Genomic DNA, 24,611 nt, shown 5'->3' with positions numbered 1-24,611 from the left:
AACTTTGCTGATAATAAACCAGAACTTCGATTAAAAATTGAATGTTAAGATGGAAACAAATAACAAGTGCACTGTCTAAACCGGACGTACCGAACTTCCTAAAACTAACAAGTGTACCAAGGTCATTTTTTCTGCTCTTTTTCCAATAGGAACGTGCCCTATTTGGCCTAACCAAACTGTTCACAATTAAAAAGTGAAACGTTCAGTGCTGTAAAAAACCACAAGCAAAGTATGACCATAATAAAAACGCAGGCAGCAATAGCATTTGCATAGCAGCAACTAGCATAGCAACCACTGTCTATATTGCGAGGAGACGGTGACACAGGCATGATAGACTCGCCAAAGACGTGGTCACCCGGAACATTGGTTCCAGAGTCCACGGCGGCGCTCCTAGGTGTCCACGGCCACACAACTGGGATTCCAAACTTCATGTCGCACTAAAGCAATCTTCCTTACAATACAAAAAACCATGTGGTTAATCTTTCGCATTCAACATTGCATTGCATGGAAAAATTATACAGACCAATAAGCAAAAACGACAAATCACCATGTAGCTCATTTAGCTCATCCATCAACCGTGGCGTCAGCCTTTCCTCCTGGAGAAAAGGACGGCCGAGAGAGAGCGGGAGCAAAGGCGTCACAGTGGTGGACTCACGGGGCTACGTCGGGCTGGACGCGCGGTTGCAGGGGCGTGGTTGGGCGGCGCCGGCCGGTGAAGCTCAGAGAGAGGAGAGGCACAGTTCAGCTAGCACGAGGGCCTACGCGGTGGCGCTGGACCATGGGGCGGGCCGCCGGTGGCGAGATCCGCGCGGTGGAGGGGCGGTGGCGCGCCGGCAGGATCCACGCGATGCAGGGGAAGGTGGGTCACCGCCGGATGCACTTGCTGAAGGGGAGGGGCCGGATGCAGACGAGATCCACACGATGCGGGGATACAGGGCACCGCCGGTTGCCGAGAATGGTGGGGGAGGGCCTTGGAACGAGGGCATGGAGGCGGGGGTAGGGAGGGAGTTTGATTGGGAGCGGCAGGGTACGCGGCAGTGGTGGGGGCGGTGGTGGCCGGGTGCGCGGCGAGGTGGTGGAGGCGGCGGTCGCCGAGCGCGGGGCGGGTGGTGTGGCGGCGGCGGCCGGCGTGCGGCAGGTGGTGGAGGCGGCGGTCGCCGGGCGCGGGGCAGGTGGTGGAGGCGGCGGTCGCCGGCGCGGGGCAGGTGGTGTGGGAGGCGGCGGCCGGGCGCGCGGCATATGGTGGAGGCGGCGGTCGCCGGGTGTGCGGCAGGTGGTGGGGAGCGGAACGATGGGGAATCGGGTTGTTCGGATGGACCAGTTGGGGTTCTTTTCTCGGGCGTTCACATGTGTCGGTTTCGGGATAAGAAACTGTAGCGGGAATAGGGGGTTCGAGAATAGCTATTCTAGAACCCCTCTTAAGGGGGGTTCGAGAATAGTCCAGCTCTATATATATATATATATATATATATATATATATATATATATTTGAACATTCTTGGCGATTTCAATAATCTCTCATCTCTATCTCTCTCTTTATCGATTGGTGTGGCCAGCGCAACGACACACATTATGCTTGCACTTTACGCGCAAAGGCGGGTGCCTCTAATAGTGCATGTCTGTGCGCACTCGATCGATCTAGCTAGAGTTTTGATTAATTGTGTAGCACACTAATAAAAAAGTTGTAATTAAATTCACAATAATTTATAATTAACCCTAACACATAAACCCTCTAAATAAACCATAAAACCCTATATAGCTAGCTATAGGCCAACGACGACCCTTAATTGCGCATCAAGCAGGCCAGGGGTCCTCGCGGTCCTCTAATTAAATATATGTGCCATTAACCCTAAACCCTAAATCGTATATATATATATAGAAAACTAACCTTAATTAGATAATCAAACCCTCGTTAAAACACATAACCCCAAGCTAATTAATAACCCAATCTAATAAAACCTTGCTATATATAGCTAGTAAACCCTAGATTATATAACCCCAATTAATATATATGGCCTATATCGATCATATATATATAGAAATTATTGGGATTCATTAATTATATAATAAGTACTGATAATTCAATTAATTATATATATAAGTACTGATAACACAAATAAAGAAGTTTTATTTGAATCCACACAACCCTAATCTAAAACACATAGCCCCTAACATGGCCTAATTAATTGACCCCTTCTCTCTAGCTAATTAGTGGAAATTGCACAAAATCAAAAGGGGTCCCTCACTAATTATACATATATATCTAGATTATGATAAACTTTTGCCCCATATTTGGTGGATGGGTGCATCTTGGCATGTAAAACAATTAATGTTTGCAAATGGCGTTGTCAAAATTTATGTACAAATGATTTCTTTCCATCCAAAGTGCATAAAATGGGAATTTTAATGAAGAAAGTACAAATAAAATAGCTCAGCATGCCTCCACACCCCGATTTTCACACGAAGTAGAGCATATTTAAAGGATAATTCCAGAGTTTTAGTATTTTTCAAGCAACTTTGCTAATTTCCACCCACTCACATGACTTTATGTCGATTTAACGAAAATAGGGCGAATTTAAACTACATGGGCGGGATAGTTTGAATTGTGCGCGCGGCAAAGGGAACCGCCTATTCCTCAACCTTGTGCACGGCAAATTACACACGCAACTCCATTAAACACCACCTACCGGGCGGCCCGGCCGCATGACCCCCCACCCACCGCTACACAACTTATCCTCGTCCGTGCGAAGAGCTTCCCCTCCCCGTCCTGTCCGTGCGAAGAAGAAGCTTCCCCTCCCCGTCGTTCTTCTCGAGACGCACCGGCGGTCAAGTTGATCCACGGTAGGGCTGCTATCTCTAGCTCAATCATGCATCGGGCAAGACGGCCTAACGATTTATATTTTCTTGATGCTGCTTAAAAAAATCGTCAGTATGCTCGAACTAATTGGCACTTTATAGTTTTCCGCTCGATTTGTCCTCGATCAATTTGTTCATTTGCGTGGGCATATAGAGTCAGTTCTGCACTCGATCCGTTAATTTGCTGAAATTCCATGGCAGAGTTTTGTACACGATCTGTTTGCTAAAATGTCGATGGGAAATTTTTGTTTTGTACTCGACATGATTGCTGAAATGCATAATCATGTACTAGTATAGTTTTGTACTTGATGGATATACATTTCCTACTTCGCCTTAAATTAATCACCAACCATTGTATCTCTTAATTAAACAGATGGACAGAACTTGGATACTGCATGGACACTTATGTTCCCCTTCATATATAAATGGTGTTCAACCCTTTATGGGGTTTATTAGAGCTCATGAAGGTCACAACCTGGACGTGTATTGCCCGCGCTGCACATGTATGAATGGTGAGAAGAGGCCTCACCATGTAGTGGAAGATCATTTACACATTTTTGGGATGGACCGCACATATGTTAGGTGGGTTTATCATGGTGAACCATATAATGATCCTTCAGCGGAAGAAGCAGATCTTGCTCACACTGTATGTGTGCTGGCATATGTAGTTAATTATTTATATTGATCTTTGCAAATTGTTTCGATCAATAGTTTGCATTCTTGTGCAAGGTTACGTACTCAAATTTAACTTGTTGCAGATGGATGGACGGGAAGGAGAGAAAAAGCGCTTGCTTCAAGAAACGAGTTTCAGCTCTGGGACATGTGCTGTGCCAGATGAGAAGGTAAATTTGTAAACCGGCATTTGTTCAGGTTGCATCCCTTAGATGTTTGTCTAATCTGTTGATGTACTAATTGCAGAAGCATAGAGTTGAAGAGGTCTCTCAGTTTGATGGGAGATTTGAAGATGAATCTCAGTTTGATGCACCTGTGGATGGTACTGATGACAAGCCTTTCATAGACGAAGGTCCTGCACCTGAGATTATCCAGCCTACGTAAGGAGGCCGTGGACTGAGTACACAGCTTTGCGTTGAAGTGGATGCACGCCCGAGAGATCATCGGGCGTCTGGTAGTCTCAAGACCACCCAGCCCTGATGCACCTGTGGATGGTACTGATGACGAGCCTTTCATAGACGAAGGTCCTGCACCTGAGATTATCCAGCCTACAGAAGGAGGCCGTGGACCGAGTACACAGCTTTGCGTTGAAGTGGATGCACGCCCGGAGATCATCAGAGGCGTCCCGGTAGTCTCAGGACCACCCAGCCCTGATGCAAAATGTTGACCTACTTTACGATTCGTACTCTTATGTTCTGGTGCTATAGTATGTACTATCTTTGTTATGATTTGTACCCCTTTGGCGCTAGAACTATAATTAAGCATTCAGTGGATGATCGCGTTGCAAAATTTGACACCCACACAATCAGTTCATCGTATGAGTAGTAGCACAATTACTTCTACACCCGATCCACGCCAACGCATTAATTGGTAGCATGAAACACTTTCGTGCACTCCCCTCGATTCATATTAATTGACTCAATTTTGTCTAGATATGGATGTATCTAGATGCATTTGTTAACTAGACTAACAAACTTGAGTCAGTTAATATGAATCGGTGTAAACCGCCCAAGTCCTCGAGCAGCTAGTTTATTGACTCTGGACTCCAAGCCTCTCGCGGCAAGGCATCGACGAAGCTTTGACCAGATCTTAGCCCGCTTTTTTTGCGAATAGCAGAGCTTTGACTAGTTCCTCTCGGGATACAGCACGTCGGTGAGCTTGCATGGTTGCCATGAGCACTTTCCGGCGGAACTTCCTCTGCAGCGCCCTCAAGCCGCCGCTGCGAGACAGCACGCAGTGCCTCGAGGTGGACGGAACGGACAAACTCGGGATCTCAGGGCGGGGGGTCCGCCTCGTCCGGGAACGATCTCCAGCGGGTTAACGAGGACATGCATGGCGGCCGGGGGATTTGGTTTTTTTGTTGTTGTTTGAGCTTGGGATTTGGGGTTTTTTCGGATAGGGGAGGAGGAACCGAGGAAGAGGAAGGAACAGCCCGCGTGCTTGGCGCGTGGCAGTGTGCTTGAATTTCAATTTTTTGTGAAATGTTTCATTTCCCCGCTACAATTCGGGGGTTTTCTTGACGCGCCAATGCGTCCCGCGGGCAGGTTCAAGTGAATTTGGGGTGCCACACTATGGGCCCGGTTTGGTGAGACATGTAATGACTAGTCACATCAGTAAGTTCACTGTGTAATAAAATATGTTACCCCTCCCCTTTATGTAGCCCCCCTTGCCTCTCCCGATCGAGTGCCGACAGCCGACGGATGCAAGCCGCTAGCTCGATCCCCTCCTTTCGCCTCCACCGTCCAGGCATCCAGCTTGGAGGGGCAAGCTGCATCTAGACCAAGCGGATTAGGTAGTACTAGTAATGTTCTTTCCTTTCTCGAGATCGGTTCTTTTTTCCTCACCTCGATATCTTGCGCATCTATTTCCTATTCTGGGCGAAGGGGTGTCTTTCTGGTCACCCTCGCGCTAGGAGTGATTGATGGGGATGGGGGGCGGGGGCTACCTTTGCTTGGATTGGGGTGTTCTTCCTTTATTTGTCGACATTTTCAACCTTTGTAGTTTTTGCTGATCCTCACTGTATCTTTTGTCAGCTTGTACAGGAAAGGGAAGACCTCGGTGGTGGTGGTGGGGGGGGGGCAATGGAGCGTAAGGCCACCACGCATGTGGGCAGTTAGGCGAGCACGAGCTGCGTCCCAGCCCCGGAAAGCGGGTACTCCGTTTGCTTATCCACTGCAATCTGTCTGCATCCTCAATCTGTTCTGTTTACGAAAAAATGCTTAAAGTAGCACATGTCTTCAGTTGTTTGTGCATAAAGCCTCTGTGACACCATGCTCTATATTCTCTGTATCAGGTTGGTACCTCCGGGTTCCGTCTTTGAGGCTATGGGGAACGATAGCGCCCCACTGCTGCAGGAGCATGGCCAGATCTGCGGCACAAGAAGCAAAATGCCATCGCGAGCGAGGGGCGGACCGCCCAGGTAATTTTTTAAACCAACTTACCATGATGTAGTCCGAATCGATACTCCCTCGGATCCAAATTAATTGACTCAACTATACGTAGATACGGATGTATCTAGACGTGTTTTAGCTCTAGATACTACTACCTCCATCCCAAAGCTTAGGGCTTATATTATTTTTAGAAAGTCAAACTATACCATATTTGACTAAGCTTTTACCAAAAATCATTAACATGCAAAATACAAAATTAATATCATTAAATAGGTTGTGAAATATATTTTCCTACGGTATCTACACAATATTATATTTGTTGATAGAATGTTCTAAAATTTTGGTCAAACTTTACTTGTTTTGATTTCTCAAAAATAAATAAGCCTTAAGCTTTGGGATGGAGGTATCTAGACAAAGCTGAGTCAACTAGTTTTTTTGTCTGTCCATAGCTAGTGTTCATGGTGCAAAAAGCTAAGAGCATCCACTATATGCATCAGTCTATCTCATACAGTAATTCAATATCACTGCTGAGGTCTGCCTTTTGCTTTGCTATTCATATGCAGACTCAAACTTTAGGGCCTTTACTCAAAAGGAAGATCAAAACTGCGAGTGATCAGCTGCCGGTATGTTGATGCCGCCCCCATCTTCTAAATGCCTCTACAAGCACAAGGCCACGCGTCCGCTGGGTGGTGATCTTTTAATGAATATGGTATATTTTCTTAATCCACAAAACATGCCTTGATTTTTGTCTGTTTATTGTCGGTTTTTTCTAATGCTTGCCAAAAGTTTACAACAACAACAACAACAACCAAGCCTTTCAGTCCCAAACAAGCTGGGGTAGGCTAGATTTGAAGCCCATAAGATCTCGAAGCCAAAAGTTTAGAAACACCAAATTCGTTTGCTTACAATCATCATACAGTAATGTTCATCTACTCTCCGATTCCCTAACCCAACAAAAAATGATGTTAATTACGATTTTTAGATTAAAAGAGCACCATTAGGCGCTGTTAATTACGATTTTGAGATTAAAATGTCATTTGCAATTGCTAATTACAATTTTGAGACAAATGATTAGTTTAACCTCGATCTGTTCTGCTCTCCATTTTTACCAACCGAAAAAATGTAACCATTTCATTCCTCTGAAATGGAACCATTCCATTCCATTCCACGCTGTTTCAGAACCGAATACACCCTTGCATTGTTGTGAACTGTTGTCCATACACAGCCATACCCTTCCACTTACATCCAGCACTATATGCATCGATCTGTCTCGCAGTCATTCAATATCACTTGTTGAGATCTGTTCCCATTCTTATGCGGTGAAACTGCTGCGCCTTTACTCAAGTGGATGCAAAATGAGGCTGATGAGGCTGCTGTGAGGACGATGGTGCCGGCACCATCATCCGAAAACCTCTACAAGCACGAGGCCATGGGCCAGCTGGGTGGTGACCTTTTAATGAATCTGGTATATTTTCTTAATCCACATACATGATTTTATTATTATCTGTTTAATTACTGTTGGCTTTGCCTAATGCTTAGCAAAGGTTCAGAAACACTGCGTTTGCTTACAATCATCATACACTAATTTTTCACCTTTCAGTCTGTCTCATCCAGTATATAAACTGTTGAGTTCCGTTGGCTTCTTTTGTAATCATTTGCATTGTTGTCAACTGTTGTCTATGCACAACCCTATTCTTCCACTTACATCCCGCACTACTTGCATCAGTCTATCTCATAGATTTATTAAATATCAATGATGAGTTCTGTTGCTATTCATATGCAGGATGAAGCTTCTGTGCCTCTACTCAAATGGAAAAAAATGATCCTGATGAGGCTGATGTGAAGACGATGGTGCCGCCACAATCTTCTGAAAACCTCCTCAAGCACAAGGCCACGGGCCGGGTGGTATCCTTTTCGGTAAGCAAGTATATTTTCTTAATCCTCATACATGATTTGATTTGTCTGTTTATTGCCGGCTTTGTCTAATGCTTACCAATAGTTCGTAAACACACACAACCCTATTCTTCCACTTACATCCAGGCACTATATGCATCGGTGTATCATAGATTCATTTTATATATCACTGCTAATGTCTGTTGCTCTTCAATTTTCATATGCATCGAAACCGCTAAGCCTTCATCGGTCAAAAGGATTGCAAGCTGCTGATGAGGCATCTGCAGAAGGCTGCCACCAAGTTATCCGTCGGCCCCACCTTGGATGCTTATATAAGCTCAAGTCCAAGGACCAGCCGGGCCGTAACCATCCAAGGGTTCGGGTATATTTTCTTAAGCCACATATACATGCCATGATTTATGTCTGATATTATCACCGGCTCTGTCTAATGCTTTTTGGAATTCGGAAACGCCAAATTAGCATGCTTATATTCATCATACACTAAATTTTGACTGTTCAGTTTGTAACATAGTGTTATGCACTTGCTTGTCAACATTTGCATTGCTCTGAACTATGCACTTTACACAACCTAATTCTTCCACTTACATTCAGCGCTACGCACCAGTAGTACCTCCCATGTTTCCTTCACCATCCCGATGCTAAGCTTGCGGGAATATGACGGGCCCATGTACATACCCCGCATATAATACCTCCTATGGCTCTATCTACCTTTCTAATAACTCCTTCACAGAGTTACAGGTATGTATTCTCAGTGGTTTAGCATGAATTGGCATACAGTAAAGTCTTGTTTTTAGTCTTCCTGCTTCTTACATTAGTATCAATTTTCACCTGCAGACTGTACCTTGTGAACTTCGTCCAATGATTAACCAAATGTGTCCGCATGAAGGGTCTTTCACTATGCATGGCAATGGCAAATTGATGAACACCTACACGGTCTATGAGGTTTATGTCTACAAGACGCAGGCCATCACATATTTGTATGGAAATGATTGGAGAAAGTTTGCTTTTGACTACGGTCTGAAGAAGGGCGACGAGCTGAGGATCAGAAACTCAAACGGGAAGATATACGTAACTGCTTACAGAGTTGGAGACACTTCCAAATATATAATATGTAACTTTTTTGTACTCATATCCTTTGATTACTGCATTCTGAGCAGTTGTTCTAAACCATTCCCTCTGTTCTAGCTTGATGGGTTTAACATGATCAAAGCTGCAGATCCCCTGATGGAATAGGAGCGGATGTCACAAAGGGCACCCACACCAGCACCGGCACCGGCTTCCCACTCTCATGCATCAGCACCGGTTCCTATACCAGCTCCGTTTACTGCATCTACCCAGCATGCCCCTACATCAGCATTGGTTCCTATCGAGGCCCCATATACTACACCTGCCCAGCAGGCTCTTGCATCAGCACTGGTTCCTCTAGCTGCACCGTTTCGCACTCTGCCCAACAGCCTCTCTGCATCGCACCGGTTCCTCTAGAGGCACCGTTTATTGCACACCTTGCCCAGATCTCCTGCATCGGCACCAGCTCGTGTACCAGCCCTTGCTCCCGCACCTGCCTGCACCAGATCACCGAGGTCTCAGCTCATTGTTGTGGCCACCCGTGTGGTGACCAGGACGCATCTGAAGGCTATGTTCGTGAGTATATGACAGCATAACTGCTCTTATCTTGATGTCTTCTCTGCTCAAAGTCTCACATGGTTCAGTCTTTAGTGCATTGGTGCCATTGACTAATTTTTGGTGGTATCTCTTGCTTTGAATCAGAAATTGCCTAAAAGTATCTCCAAGGATCTCAATGCTGGCCGAAGGGGCAAGATTCCCTCGTCATGGAGAGTGAAGGTCTCACCGTGGAGGGACGGTACTCCGTCAGTCCCACAGATGGCCGCTTGGCTGTTACTTCCAGGTGGAAAAAGTTCATTGGCGGTGCCAAACTTCGCATTGGATCAAAGTTGAAGGTCAAGATCTTTCGATGCCACTGTGACATGCTGGTCATAAAGTTTGCGGTTGTCTAGTTCTGTTGTCCCATGAGCCCTTAGCAGGTTCCTAAACGTTTCAAACTCGGCATGAGATTGAAAGAAAAAGGCAAGTGACCAAATATCAGGAGCAAAAAATAATCCAAGAAAAGAAATTTTATTGTACATAGAGGATGACATGCGGGTCCCATTTTGCAGCAGCGGTCTCAACGTTTCCAAGGCGGCACAGGACCAAAAGAAAAATGAAGTAGCCAGAAATCAGGGGGTGAAAAAAATCCAAGAAAAGAAAGATTTCAATTGGGCTGCATCTGGACATCTGGGCCTTCGAACTATCCCGCTGGGCCTTTTGACTCGTACAATTTATGCCCACTCCAAAACAGGAAAGTTCGGATTTATCTAAAAAAAACAGGAAAGTCCTATGCTTCGCAAAAACACAAAACAAGGAGATTCAACATATAAGTTTGTTTATGTAAAAATAAATATTTAATTTATCCGTTTGCAATAGCTCAGAGCGAAATACAATGTTTATTGTCTGCAAAATAATCAAGATATCACATGTTTCTTGTACGGGGAGGCTGACATCGGGGACCCATGAGCCGACGGCGTCGTCAACGTTTTAAAGGCGGCGGGGGATGAAAAAACCAAAAATCGGTTGGTAAAAAAATCGAAGAAAAGAAAACATTTATCGTTACGAGAGGATGGCATGCGGGACCCATGAGGCGGCATCCTCAACGTTTATTGTTTATAGAGGCGACATGTGGGACCCGTGAGCCGGCGACCTCTCGACAACGTTTTAAAGGCGGCGGGAGATCGAAAGGAAAAATAAGACAAAAATCAGTTGGTAAACGAAATCCAAGTAAAGAAATATTTACCGTTCTGAGAGGATGACATGCGGGACCCATGAGGCAGCAGCATCCTCAACGATTCCAAGGCGGCAGGGGATAATTCGCAAAAAAAAATTCGCAAAAAAAGGCGGCAGGGGATCAAAAGAAAAAAAGGAAATAGCAAGAAATTAATTAGGGGTCAAAAATAAATCCACCAAAGGAAACTTCTATTGTTCATAGAGGATGACATGTGGGACCGACCTGCCAACAGCGTCCTCATCGTTTCAAAGGGGTAGGGGATCAAAAGAAAAAGGCAAATAGCCAGAAATTAGGGGTCAAAAAATAACTCCAATAAAGGAAACTTTTATTGTTCGTAGAGGATGACATGCGGGACCCATGAGCCAGCAGCTTAGTCAACGTTTCAAAGGCGGCATGAGATCGAAAGAAAAAGGCACGTGACAAAATATCAGGAGCCAAAGATAATCCAAGAAAAGAAACTTTATTGTACATACAGAATGACATGCGGGTCCCATTTTGCAGCAGCGGTCCCAACGTTTCAAATGCGGCTTGAGATCAAAAGAAAAAAGAAAGTAGCCAGAAATTAGGGGGTAAAAAAACTTCAAGAAAGGAACGTTTTATCGTTCATACGAGCTGACATGTGGGACCTATGAGCCAGAGAGTCCTCAACGTTTCAAAGGCGGGGATCAAAATAAAAAGGAAATAGCCAAAAATCAGAGGGTGAAAAAAACCCAAGAAAATGAACTTTTATAGTACATAGAGGATGACATGCGGGTCCCATGAGCCTGCAGGTTCCTAAACGTTTCAAGCGTGGCATGAGATCGAAAGAAAAAGGCAAGTGACCAAATATCAGGATCCAAAAATAATTCAAGAAAAGAAACTTGATTGTACATAGAGGATGACATGCGGGTCCCATTTAGCAGCAGCGGTATCACCGTTTGAGAGGCTGCACGGGATCGAAAGAAAAAGGCAAGTGACCAAATATCAGGATCCAAAAATAATTCAAGAAAAGAAAGTTTTATAGTACAAAGAGGATGACATGCGGGTCCCATTTAGCAGCAGCGGTCTCACCGTTTGAGAGGCGGCATGGGATCGAAAGAAAAAGGTAAGTGACCAAATATGAGGTGCCAAAAAAATCAAAGAAAAGAAAGTTTTATAGTACATAGAGGATGACATGCGGGTCCCATTTAGCAACAGCGGTATCACCGTTTGAGAGGCGGCAGGGGATCGAAAGAAAAAGGTAAGTGACCAAATATGAGGTGCCAAAAAAATCCAAGAAAAGAAAGTTTTATAGTACATAGAGGATGACATGCGGGACCCATTAAGCAGCAGCGGTATCACCGTTTGAGAGGCGGCAGGGGATCGAAAGAAAAAGGCAAGTGACCAAATTTGAGGTGCCAAAAAAAACTCCAAGAAAAAAAAGTTTTATAGTACATAGAGGATGACATGCGGGTCCCATTTAGCAGCAGCGGTCTCAACGTTTCCAAGGCGGCAAGGGATCAAAAGAAATAGGAAGTAGCCAGAAATCAGGGGGTCAAAAAAATCCAAGAATAGAAAGAATTTTGGTTTATAGAGGATGACATGCGGGACCCATGATCCTGCATCGTAAACGGCTCGATCGGAGAGCGTTGAATGAGATGGCGATATCGAGAAAAAACAATGCCAGAGAGGCTGCCATCTGGGCCCTACATCCCTCGGCGGTGCGGATTTGCGTTGACTCGGCCGGCGAACCCGAGAATTCGAGATGCACCACGTCCCGGGCCACCATACGCAACGGTTTGGCCGGTTTCGTCGGGCTAGGTGGCCTCAAAAATGAGAAAAAAACGTTTTGACATGCACAACGGACAGACCCAAAATCGTTGGACATGGTACACCAGCAACCACGATGCGACTTCAACTTCGTCGGCCATGGCAACTTTTCTTGTAGTGATATAGAGAGGTGTTTTAGTAACATGAAAATTTCTACAACCATATTTTCCTCTCTCATAAAGATTTTCAGTAGCATCATGAACAAACTCAACAATATAACTATCAAATGAAACATTCTTATCATGAGTCTCATGCACAAAATTATTTGTAAGCCCCAGGAGTAGGAAAATCTAGAGCGCGCATGTAAGAGGGGTTTATGTGCATGAGGTCACTACAAAGGACCGTGAGGTCGCCTCGCATTCCCAAGCATATGGGTAGGCCAAGCAACAGCTCGACACGCCCATGCACACAACACCCACCTCAAAGGCTCACGATAGGCTTTCCAAGCCTGACTGCTTCACCTTCCTGTGCACTTCACACATACACACACTGTGCACAGGATACGAGGGTAGAATACAGCTTGAATATCACAACATGACTATGTACGACACAAAAGATGGAAATAAAGTTCATATATATAGCAACGCTCTAATGAGCAAGATCCAAATGACACTCAGAAGGGAAACACATCCCATCAATACATCATACATAAGGTAGCCAAATAGTCTGGGTACAGACAAGATCCAAATTGGACTAAGAGTCCTGAAGATAATCAAGCGGGGGTTCCATGACCAACAAGCCACAGGCTGCTGCCTTAGGAACGATCCTGCTACGCAACGAAGTCATCGTCAGGGAACCCGACAAAGTAGCCACTTGCGTACTCTTCATCATCTGTCGTACCTGTTTGTCGAAAAGCGGGTTCCGGAAAAAGAGGGAGAAAAACGAGGGTAAGTACCAATGGCACGTACTTGCGAGACAAGACCAGCTATGCTTGCTGGTGGGCGGTGTAAACTTCGCCCGGCTATATGTGGGGTTTAGCGGCAGCAAAGCAACTAACCAATAGAGACAAGCTACAACATTCGTCTATCAGAGAAGGTGAGAGAGCGCATAACTAGCAGTTCTATACTCTACAAACAAAACCCAGCCAATGCGATTCCCCTTCGCCAAGAGGTATTGCAAAGGCACTCACACTTTTGAAAAAGTTTTATTAGCAAATTTATTAGCAACATGCAATAAGGTGTAAGTTGTTCTATGATCGAGTTTAATAGCTCCAAGTCGTCCATAACCGCGGACACGGCTTATCGATAAGATTTCACCCTGCAGGGATGCACTACTGTACCCATACACGCATGTCCGACTCCACATGCAAGGGTTTTGAGAAAACTTGCCAGCGAAACCTCGCATCACAACCCCTCCCTTCACTACAGACCAAGTCCAAGAAGCCACCTACCTAGGTTAAATCCGTTTCAGAGCCCGATCGGAACTCCAATGCGGACCTAGCTGTTGCGAGAACGGCTAAGAAGGATCAGAGCCCACTAGAGGATGACCTCTTAACAATGCGGACCGCGCCTACGAGCGTGCAAGAGACAACGGGGTTACATGGCACAAAAGGCTTCCCCAAAAGTAACACCATATCATCGGACCACAAAGAAACAAGCTTGCACGCTCGGGAGAAACAAAACGTTACGAAACTAATTGTGGCACTTGGACAGTGGAGGCAGTTCCGGTAATAGGTCCAGGGGGGTCCCAGTGAAACCTCCCACGTGTGGTTAGTGCGCTCAGTCTTGGATCATAAAACAAGAACTCGTCCTAATTATAAAATTGGACACAAGTGAGCCATGGTAAAACCAAATATACAGTTGACCCACCGATGCCTCTTCTTATCCATTTTAATATTAACATTAGGGTGAGCCATGATTATCTCCAACCACAGATGTAGCAAGTAAAACAACTACCCAACAAGATATCCCGAATATTTCGAGATATCAACAAGACCCTAAACTCGCCTACGACTCGCAAAGCTGGCAAACAACAAACAATGGGTAGGGCGATGAGGTGTAACTCGGTAATATAGGGTAACAAGTGGAGTAGGATATGTGACACAACAGAATCGCAATATAGGGATAGCAATAGATCAAAAGAGCATGAAAATGTAAAATAGGTGAAGGGGTGGGCTCGCCTGTCAAATCGGAAGAGGAAACACGAACGCGATCTTCAGGGGTGATGTAGAGGAACTCCTCGAACTGCTCGGTATCGGTGTCTACTCGAGAAGAACCAAATAGCACATACAAGAAAAGTAAATAGCACAAATCAATACAAGGATGCAATGCGCAATACGATGCATGATGACATGGCAAGATGATATGTGCAAGCCAAATTTAAGTGAGGTGCTCATAATTCACATGAATGATAAACATCCTCACATATAGTTTTAATTCAATTTGCAAGTTTTATTTGGACAATTCAGAGATGATGCCAATGATGCGTGACAATGTGATATTTGAATTACTCATGTTTTTCTGTTACAAATAGATATAAAATTTGTCCAAAATGGAGTTATGGAGTAGGAGTTATGAATTATGCCATATTAACCAATTTAATTCAGATTTTAATCATGTCCAAATTTTTAATTATTCAAAAGCCAAAATAAACTTCATATTTGGATGGTACATAATTTGCTGATCAATTTTGATATAAGTTTTGTATGATTTGGATTCAGGAAAAGCAAAAATTAAATAGTTTGAAATTGGTCAGGGAACAAAAACAGAAATTGTAAAACTAAAAAAGGAAGACTACGAACTGAATTTTGATAGAAACTATTGCTGTAGACAGTGAACTTGCACGAAAAATAAAGTAAACGCCACGACGAAACTGGGCGTCCTTTTGAGCGAAACCAAACACTGGAGTGAAACTGGATATGGGGAGCATCGAATGGATCCATTGGCTCGTGCTGAAAAGGTGTGAAACATCGGTGAGATTCGACGGAAAACGAATCCGTGACGACGGCGAGGAACAGCGCAAAATCAACAACTTCACGGGTTGATCTTGCGTCGTCGTGGGCGTCGCGTCCGAGCTTCGTCTTGGGATGAAGCCAGAAGCAAAGTTTAAGCTGGTGGTGGTGTGCTTCGAATGGTGCAGCTAGCTCGTGCTGAGGTGGTGTGTGTCACCGGCGGCGTTCGTTGGAAAAAGGGACCATGACATGTGAGAGAAACAGCGTAACTGAACCAGTTTTAGACCTGACTTCGCTCGAAGATTGCGTCGTCTACAGCCGATGAAAACGAGTGCCTCCAAAACGAAAATTGTAGCCCTCACTCCCAGCTATCCAACGATGTGAAGAGCGCGTCTTTGGCGTGGCCTGTCTGGCCGTGTGAGGTCGGTCGGAAGATGGGGTGTCGGGATGCAAAGCGTGCGGGTTTTGATTTCGATTTCGTTTTTGAAATCGTATCTCCTTCTCAACTAGAACCGAGAGATGCAAGAGCACGTGCGAGGGGATGAAGGAAAGGTGGCTGCGCACCACAGGGGTCGCCGTTGAAGAGGAGGATGCGGCGGGGGAGGTGCGGTGACAAAGACGAAGGGTGGCACAGGAGGTAGACGATAGAGGGGCTCGGGTTGCGTACGCCTTGGCGTTCTTGGAGCTCCGGGAAGAGGTGCAGGTCGAAGAGGAGGCGATGTGGACGCGCCCTGGTGCTCGGTATAGACTAGGGCCGGCCATGGCCATGGTGGTGGTGGACGGCGACGTGTGCTGGGTTTGCACCGAGCGGAAGAGATGGTGGCGGCGGCTACTGTTTGGAAGAGGAGGAAGAGGGGAAGGTAGGGTTTGGAGCTGCTGGTGTTGCTTAAGAGGGGGGCATGGTAGCCGGTGGATGGAGAGAAAAGGAAGACGTGGAGCTCGGGAGTTGCTTCTTTACCTGATATGGGTGGTGGCTCACGTGTAAAGAAGAAGGAGAAGGGGTTGGCTTGCATGCTATTTTTGGCTGGGGAAAAAGTGGGCCGGATGGTGTGGTGAGGCTGGGTTGGGTTAGATGGTTAGATTAGATTGTTAATGGCTGTAGCGTTAGGTTAGCTTAGGGTTTTTCTCTTTCTTTTTATTTTCTGTTTTTATTTTCTTTGTAACCAAAACTGTTTTCTGAAAATTTGAGAAGGGTAGTGTTTGAAGTATTTGAACAGGGAAGAATATGAGATCAGCTCAAGTTATACCATATATGGTGGCTTGAGTAAGAAAGAGAATAGAATTAAAAGAGAGAGAGAGAGAGGCATAGAGAAAGTTAAAAGAGATTGAAATTATTTGGTCTTCAAATATTTGACAACCCTAATGGGCTCATCCATTTGAGAACCATCTCAAAGAACTAAAAATAGTTTCATTGCAAAAAGAATGAGAGGGGAGGTTTATATACCAAACCATATAAGAATTTTGGCATGACCTATTTGAAAGTAGGTCAAGAGAGGGAAGGAGGTTTGGCTTGTGCTTTTCTTGTAACATCACAAGTGGTGAGATGAAACAAGAGAGAGAAGGAGGAAGAACAAAGCCATAACATATAGAGCAACAAAACCAAATGCAATATATTATTAAAAACCAAAGGTGACATGATATGACATGCATGATGCAAAGATGATGCATAAACATGGAAAGTAAAGATGGTAGCTCACTTGGGATGTTACAAACGCCCCCCTTGAAGGAATCGCGCCCCGAGATTCTCAGGAAGAAGAGAAGAAGGTAGGGTACTCGGAACGGAGTTGATCTTCACGTTCCCAAGTTGCTTCTTTATCAGAATGGTGCGACCACTGCACCTTGAGGAACTTGATAGATTTGTTGCGTGTTCGACGTTCAATTTCATCAAGAATCCGAATGGGATGTTCTTTGTAGGAGAGGTTTTCTTGGAGGTCAATGGACTCGTGATCAACTGCACGGCCCGGATCTTTGAAGCACTTCTTGAGCTGTGACACGTGGAAGACATTGTGCACTTTTGAGAGCTTCTCAGGAAGTTCAAGGAGGTAAGCGACTTCACCACGCTTTGCTAGAACTTTGAAGGGACCAATGTATCTTGGCGCCAGCTTGCCTTTGATACCAAAGCGATGAGTACCCCTCATAGGAGTAACACGAAGGTAGGCTTGATCACCAGGATGATATATCATATCACGGTGCTTGCTATCATAATAGCTTTTCTTCCGAGATTGTGCTATCTTCAGATTGTCACGAATGATTCGCACCTTTTCTTCAGCATCGTTGATGACATCGGGGCCAAAGATTTGCCTTTCACCGGTTTCAGACTAGTTGAGAGGTGTTCTGCATTTGCGACCATAGAGAGCTTCGAAAGGTGCCATGCCCAAACTAGCTTGATAACTGTTGTTGTAAGAGAACTCAGCGAATGGAAGGCATTCTTCCCATTTCATGCCGAAGGAGATAACACAAGCACGGAGCATGTCCTCGAGAATCTGATTGACTCTTTCGACTTGCCCACTTGTTTGAGGATGGTAAGCTGTGCTGAAGAGCAGATTAGTTCCCATAGCTTTCTGAAAGCTAGCCCAAAACCTGGAAGTGAAGATACTTCCAAGATCAGAGCTTATTTCCAAGGGAACACCATGAAGAGAGACGATGTTTGCTGTGTAGAGATCAGCCAACTGACTAGCAGATATTGTCTCTTTGACCGGAAGGAAGTGAGCAACCTTGGAAAGACGGTCGATCACCACGAATATAGCATCATTGCCTTTGCGAGACTTTGGAAAACCAGTTATGAAGTCCATCTCAATCTTATCCCATTTCCACTCAGGAATTTTCAGGGGTTGGAGGACACCGGCAGGTCTCTGATGTTCTGCTTTGACACGACGACATACATCACACTCTGAAACATATCGAGCAATGTCACTTTTCATCCTAGTCCACCAATAGGTAGACTTGATATCGAGATACATCTTTGTGCTGCCAGGATGGATAGAAAGAGGAGTGTCATGAGCTTCTTTGAGAATGAGGCTTCTGAGGTTTGGATCCTTCGGAACAACGATTCGACCTTGGAAGAAGAGAGTTCCTTTGTCGTCGATAGAGAAAGACTTGTACTTGGGCTTGTGCATGTTCTCTTTGATGTTTTTGATACAACCATCTCTTAACTGTCCGGTTCGTATCTTATCTTCAAGAGTTTGCGTGATCACCAAGTTTGCAAGGTAGCCTTGGGGAACGAGCTCAAGATTCAATTTCCTGAATTCTTCATAAAGAGCAGGTTGACTTTCTTGAATCATGAGGTTGTTGCAATAGGACTTGCGACTAAGGGCGTCAGCCATGACATTAGCTTTGCCTGGAGTGTAGCTGATAGACAGATCAAAGTCCTTGATGGTTTCCATCCATCTCGTTTGACGGAGGTTCAAGTTGGGTTGTGTGAAGATGTATTTGAGACTCTTGTGGCCTGTGAAGATCTCACATTTGTTGCCCAACAAGTATTGGCGCCATGTTATTAAAGCATGTAACACAGCTGCAAGCTCAAGATCATGTTTGGGATAGTTGAGTTCATGCTTTTTCAACTGACGAGAAGCATACGCCACAACTTGACGTTCTTGCATGAGGACAGCGCCTAAACCATGAAGAGAGGCATCACAGAATATCTGGAAAGGTTTAGAAGTATCTGGAAGAACAAGGACATGTGTGGAAGTGAGCTTCTGCTTGAGGAGGTCAAAGCTTTCTTGACATTGAGGAGACTAAAGGAACTTCTTGTCTTTCTTCAGGAGGTCTGTAAGAGGCTTGGCGATCTTGGAGAAATTCTCAACAAAGCGGCGGCAGTAACTTGCCAAACCGAGGAAACTTCTCACTTGCTTGACATTCTTCGGAGGAAGCCATTCAACGATTGCCTTCACTGTTTCAGGATTGATAGCGGTGCCTTTTCCCGAAATGACATGGCCAAGATAGACGACTTGAGGAAGCCAGAATTCGCATTTAGAGAACTTGGCATAGAGGCGATGTTCACGAAGCTTCATGAGGATGAGGCGAAGATGCTCTTCATGCTCCTCATTGGACTTGGAGTAGACAAGGATATCATCAAGATAGACCACCACAAACTTGTCGAGGTACTCCATGAAAATGTAGTTCATCAACCGAGAGAAAGTGGCAGGAGCATTAGTGAGGCCAAAGGACATGACGGTGTATTCATAGAGGCCATACCGAGTTTTGAAGGCTGTCTTGGGTACATCCTCCTTGCGGATTTTGATTTGGTGATAACCACTTCTCAAATCCATCTTAGAGAACACAGTTGCACCCGCAAGCTGATCAAATAGCTCATTGATGCGAGGAAGAGGATATGTATTCTTGATCATTTTCTCATTGAGAGGGCGGTAGTCAACCACCAATCGATCAGTTTTATCCTTTTTCTTGACGAAGATGGTAGGACATCCCCATGGAGAAGTGCTTGGCTGAATGAAACCAAGTTTTTGCAACTCGTCAAGCTGCTTCTTGAGTTCAGCCAACTCATTGGGACCCATCTTGTAAGGCCGCTTGGAGATAGGAGCTGTACCAGGTTCTAGTTCGATGACGAACTCAACAGCCCTGTCAGGAGGCATACCTGGAAGTTCTTCAGGAAAGACATCAGGAAAGTCGCAAACCACCGGTATAGACTCAAGCTCCGGAAGAGAGCTAGGATTCAAAGCGAAGAGCTGAACGGAAGGTGTCTCAGAAGGTGAATAGACTATGTGGCCTGTCGAAGTAGGAAGGGAAACTGAATGCTTGGCACAATCAATTACAGCTTTGTTGGCCTTCAACCAATCCATGCCGAGAATGACATCAATGTCTGAACTAAGAAGAAGAAAGAGGAAAACCTCGAACAACAAGTTAAAACTTTGATAGATGAAAGAATGTGACGCTCCGGTATCAAATAGAACTACAGCTGAAAAAGGGTTGATAGGAAGGACGAGGAACCATTTGTCTTGTAAAGCTGAAACAGAACTTTTGCTGAACTTGAGATCTCCGTGGAACAGAAAGAGGGGTGGGAGGGCGGGAAACAAAACCTTCGGACGAGGCACGTAGGTGGGTTGCGCCGGAACAACAGATGAACCAAGATAGCAACGGAACAACGAAAGAACATGTTAGCATGAAAATACTAACAATTGCAAAGGAAGAGATTATATGTGGAGATTGACAAAGGATGATAATGAAGCAACCATAGTACAGAAAATTTTCAAAACACTTTTCCCTATGGCACTATGGTTTCCCCGAACACGTCCAAGCCTAGATGAAACAAGATAAGAATAGAGTAAAACCGTTGCACGTCCTTACCAGAGGGTGGGTGGGTGGGGTATGAAATAAAAGCAGAATTCCTACTCTCGCGCATAAAATTTTCCTATGTAGCTACTAAAATATGAGTTTCTAGACACAACTTCGTCCGCTGCAAGGGGCTCCTAAAGGCAGTCCTGCTCTGATACCAAGTCTGTAAGCCCCAGGAGTAGGAAAATCTAGAGCGCGCATGTAAGAGGGGTTTATGTGCATGAGGTCACTACAAAGGACCGTGAGGTCGCCTCGCATTCCCAAGCATATGGGTAGGCCAAGCAACAACTCGACACGCCCATGCACACAACACCCACCTCAAAGGCTCACGATAGGCTTTCCAAGCCTGACTGCTTCACCTTCCTGTGCACTTCACACATACACACACTGTGCACAGGATACGAGGGTAGAATACAGCTTGAATATCACAACATGACTATGTACGACACAAAAGATGGAAATAAAGTTCATATATATAGCAACGCTCTAATGAGCAAGATCCAAATGACACTCAGAAGGGAAACACATCCCATCAGTACATCATACATAAGGTAGCCAAATAGTCTGGGTACAGACAAGATCCAAATTAGACTAAGAGTCCTGAAGATAATCAAGCGGGGGTTCCATAACCAACAAGCCACAGGCTGCTGCCTTAGGAACGATCCTGCTACGCAACGAAGTCATCGTCAGGGAACCCGACAAAGTAGCCACTTGCGTACTCTTCATCATCTGTCGTACCTGTTTGTCGAAAAGCGGGTTCCGGAAAAAGAGGGAGAAAAACGAGGGTAAGTACCAATGGCACGTACTTGCGAGACAAGACCAGCTATGCTTCTTTGGTGGGCGGTGTAAACTTCGCCGGCTATATGTGGGGTTTAGCGGCAGCAAAGCAACTAACCAATAGAGACAAGCTACAACATTCGTCTATCAGAGAAGGTGAGAGAGCGCATAACTAGCAGTTCTATACTCTACAAACAAAACCCAGCCAATGCGATTCCCCTTCGCCAAGAGGTATTGCAAAGGCACTCACACTTTTGAAAAAGTTTTATTAGCAAATTTATTAGCAACATGCAATAAGGTGTAAGTTGTTCTATGATCGAGTTTAACAGCTCCAAGTCGTCCATAACCGCGGACACGGCTTATCGATAAGATTTCACCCTGCAGGGATGCACTACTGTACCCATACACGCATGTCCGTCTCCACAAGCAAGGGTTTTGAGAAAACTTGCCAGCGAAACCTCGCATCACAACCCCTCCCTTCACCACAGACCAAGTCCAAGAAGCCACCTACCTAGGTTAAATCCATTTCAGAGCCCGATCGGAACTCCAATGCGGACCTAGCTGTTGCGAGAACGGCTAAGAAGGATCAGAGCCCACTAGAGGATGACCTCTTAACAATGCGGACCGCGCCTACGAGCGTGCAAGAGACAACGGGGTTACATGGCACAAAAGGCTTCCCTAAAAGTAACACCATATCATCGGACCACAAAGAAACAAGCTTGCACGCTCGGGAGAAACAAAACGTTACGAAACTAATTGTGGCACTTGGACAGTGGAGGCAGTTCCGGTAATAGGTCCAGGGGGGTCCCAGTGAAACCTCCCACGTGTGGTTAGTGCGCTCAGTCTTGGATCAGAAAACAAGAACTCGTCCTAATTATAAAATTGGACACAAGTGAGCCATGGTAAAACCAAATATACAGTTGACCCACCGATGCCTCTTCTTATCCATTTTAATATTAACATTAGGGTGAGCCATGATTATCTCCAACCACAGATGTAGCAAGTAAAACAACTACCCAACAAGATATCCCGAATATTTCGAGATATCAACAAGACCCTAAACTCGCCTACGACTCGCAAAGCTGGCGAACAACAAACAATGGGTAGGGCGATGAGGTGTAACTCGGTAATATAGGGTAACAAGTGGAGTAGGATATGTGACACAACAGAATCGCAATATAGGGATAGCAATAGATCAAAAGAGCATGAAAATGTAAAATAGGTGAAGGGGTGGGCTCGCCTGTCAAATCGGAAGAGGAAACACGAACGCGATCTTCAGGGGTGATGTAGAGGAACTCCTCGAACTGCTCGGTATCGGTGTCTACTCGAGAAGAACCAAATAGCACATACAAGAAAAGTAAATAGCACAAATCAATACAAGGATGCAATGCGCAATACGATGCATGATGACATGGCAAGATGATATGTGCAAGCCAAATTTAAGTGAGGTGCTCATAATTCACATGAATGATAAACATCCTCACATATAGTTTTAATTCAATTTGCAAGTTTTATTTGGACAATTCAGAGATGATGCCAATGATGCGTGACAATGTGATATTTGAATTACTCATGTTTTTCTGTTACAAATAGATATAAAATTTGTCCAAAATGGAGTTATGGAGTAGGAGTTATGAATTATGCCATATTAACCAATTTAATTCAGATTTTAATCATGTCCAAATTTTTAATTATTCAAAAGCCAAAATAAACTTCATATTTGGATGGTACATAATTTGCTGATCAATTTTGATATAAGTTTTGTATGATTTGGATTCAGGAAAAGCAAAAATTAAATAGTTTGAAATTGGTCAGGGAACAAAAACAGAAATTGTAAAACTGAAAAGGAAGACTACGAACTGAATTTTGACAGAAACTATTGCTGTAGACAGTGAACTTGCACGAAAAATAAAGTAAACGCCACGACGAAACTGGGCGTCCTTTTGAGCGAAACCAAACACTGGAGTGAAACTGGATATGGGGAGCATCGAATGAATCCATTGGCTCGTGCTGAAAAGGTGTGAAACATCGGTGAGATTCGACGGAAAACGAATCCGTGACGACGGCGAGGAACAGCGCAAAATCAACAACTTCACGGGTTGATCTTGCGTCGTCGTGGGCGTCGCGTCCGAGCTTCGTCTTTTGATGAAACCAGAAGCAAAGTTTAAGCTGGTGGTGATGTGCTTCGAATGGTGCAGCTAGCTCGTGCTGAGGTGGTGTGTGTCACCGGCGGCGTTCGTTGGAAAAATGGACCACGACATGTGAGAGAAACAGCGTAACTGAACCAGTTTTAGACCTGACTTCGCTCGAAGATTGCGTCGTCTACAGCCGATGAAAACGAGTGCCTCCAAAACGAAAATTGTAGCCCTCACTCCCAGCTATCCAACGATGTGAAGAGCGCGTGCTGGCGTGGCCTGTGCTGGCTGTGAGGTCGGTCGGAAGATGGGGTGTCGGGATGCAAAACTGTGCCGGTTTTTGATTTCGATTTCGTTTTTGAAATCGTATCTCCTTCTCAACTAGAACCAGAGATGCAAGAGCACGTGCAGGGGATGAAGGAAAGGTGGCTGCGCACCCTGGGGGTCGCCGTTGAAGAGGAGGATGCGGCGGGGGAGGTGCCGGTGACAAAGACGAAGGGGTGGCCTGGGAGGTAGACGATAGAGGGGCTCGGGTTGCGTCTGCCTTGGCGTTCTTGGAGGTCCGGGAAGAGGTGCAGGTCGAAGAGGAGGCGATGTGGACGCGCCCCTGGTGCTCAGGTATAGACTAGGCTGGCCATGGCCATGGTGGTGGTGGACGGCGACGTGTGCTGGGTTTGCACCGAGCGGAAGAGATGGTGGCGGCGGCTACTGTTTGGAGGAGGAGGAAGAGGGGAAGGTAGGGTTTGGAGCTGCTGGTGTTGCTTAAGAGGGGGGCATGGTAGCCGGTGGATGGAGAGAAAAGGAAGACGTGGAGCTCGGGAGTTGCTTCTTTACCTGATATGGGTGGTGGCTCACGTGTAAAGAAGAAGGAGAGGGGGTTGGCTTGCATGCTATTTTTGGCTGGGGAAAAAGTGGGCCGGATGGTGTGGTGAGGCTGGGTTGGGTTAGATGGTTAGATTAGATTGTTAATGGCTGTAGCGTTAGGTTAGCTTAGGGTTTTTCTCTTTCTTTTTATTTTCTGTTTTTATTTTCTTTGTAACCAAAACTGTTTTCTGAAAATT

General features: G+C 45.3%; 2 long non-coding RNA genes across 2 annotated transcripts; both read right to left on the bottom strand.

The window, feature by feature from the left end:
- Window positions 1-13,013: 13,013 nt before the first annotated feature.
- Window positions 13,014-15,055, bottom strand: LOC127323502 (uncharacterized). Its single transcript, XR_011755538.1, has 2 exons — window positions 14,579-15,055; window positions 13,014-13,299 (listed from the first exon to the last, which is right to left on the bottom strand). It is a non-coding gene; the product is annotated as an uncharacterized lncRNA (long non-coding RNA).
- A 6,038-nt stretch (window positions 15,056-21,093) lies between these two features.
- On the bottom strand, window positions 21,094-24,361 carry LOC139838503 (uncharacterized). Its single transcript, XR_011755537.1, has 3 exons — window positions 23,988-24,361; window positions 22,656-22,736; window positions 21,094-21,376 (listed from the first exon to the last, which is right to left on the bottom strand). It is a non-coding gene; the product is annotated as an uncharacterized lncRNA (long non-coding RNA).
- Window positions 24,362-24,611: the final 250 nt, after the last annotated feature.

The sequence above is a fragment of the Lolium perenne genome, chromosome 3 (assembly GCF_019359855.2).
Source record: "Lolium perenne isolate Kyuss_39 chromosome 3, Kyuss_2.0, whole genome shotgun sequence".
Lineage (NCBI taxonomy): Eukaryota > Viridiplantae > Streptophyta > Magnoliopsida > Poales > Poaceae > Lolium > Lolium perenne.
Note: the sequence above shows the minus strand (reverse complement) of the source record. Positions and strands in the feature narration are given on the sequence as shown.